The sequence below is a fragment of the Lolium perenne genome, chromosome 2, assembly GCF_019359855.2.
Source record: "Lolium perenne isolate Kyuss_39 chromosome 2, Kyuss_2.0, whole genome shotgun sequence".
Classification (NCBI taxonomy): Eukaryota; Viridiplantae; Streptophyta; class Magnoliopsida; order Poales; family Poaceae; genus Lolium; species Lolium perenne.
Window position 1 is genome coordinate 63,017,114 of NC_067245.2, and position 1,223 is coordinate 63,018,336.

The 1,223-nt window shown below is 57.8% G+C and overlaps 1 pseudogene; it reads left to right on the plus strand.

The window, feature by feature from the left end:
• The first annotated feature begins 501 nt into the window (after window positions 1-501).
• On the plus strand, window positions 502-1,223 carry LOC127328611 (F-box protein KIB4-like; annotated as a pseudogene).

Below are 1,223 nucleotides of genomic sequence, written 5' to 3' on the forward strand. Positions count from 1 at the left end.
GCAATGGCTCCACCGCCGCCGAGATAGACGCTCTGCCGCCGCCGAGATGAAAAACCAGGCCCGCCGCTGTCGGAGAAGAAGCCCAGGGCGCCGCCGCTCGCCGCTGCTCCCAGTTCACCACGCGCGAGTCGAGCGGACCGTTGAGTCGTGCGGGGCCCTCAGTCGTGAACGGTTGACTCTACATGACCTGGACCATGTGGACCCCACTTGTTATAACCCTCACTGTCCGCTCCTAATCGCATCCTAACTAAGTTTCTTAACCCGCGTATGTTGCATGTCGCATGCGAGCTATTGGACGCAGAAAAAACGACGCACGGTAGCTATTCCCACCAACAACGTCGCATCGTGGACAATTTCACTCAATGATGTCGCATAGGAGCTATTCACCCCTTTTGGGCACTCTTTTTCCTATTCTGTGTGATAGTAAACCCTAAAAATTCCAAAAATCTCCCCCGATTTGATTGTCAGCCCTTAGCCTCAGCCGGATCCTGACACAGTCCAATGGAGGGACCACCGGCGACCGATGCCGACTGGTCCGAGCTGCCCGCTGACCTCCTCAACACCGTCCTCGGCGAGCTCGAGTTCCCGGACCTCTTCTAGCTCCTCCGCCGCCGTCTGCACCACCTGGCGCGACACAGTCCGCGCCTTCCGCCACCTCGGCATGTACAACCGTCCCCAAACCCCCTGCCTCCTCTACATCGCCGCCGCCACCGGCACCCACACCGCCGAGCTATTCAGCCTCGCTGATAAGAAGACCTACAAGGCCCGTATCCCCGACCCTCCCATCGGGGAGCGAAACATCGTCGGTTCGTCGCACGGGTGGCTCGTCACGGCCGATGGCCGCTCCGAGCTCCACCTCCTCAACCCCGTGACCGGGGAGCAGATCGCGCTCCCATCCGTCGTCACCATCGAGCAGGTAAGCCCCGTCTTCGACCGCGTCGGCAGCCTCGAAAGGTACGACCTTTCTTTCTACTACGACACTACCCGAACAGAGTACAAGACGCCGCAGCCATATGCTCTGGACGAGCTCCGCGGCATATTGTATCGGAAGGTCGTATTATCCTGCGATCCTTCGCAGGGTAATTGCACCGTCATGATGATTCACGAACCCTACAATCAACTCTCATTTGCGAGAGTTGGTGATAATAAGTGGCATTGGATAACCACTTCCTTCAGCAATTACTCTGACTGCATATTCCATGATGGCGCGTTTTATGCCATGA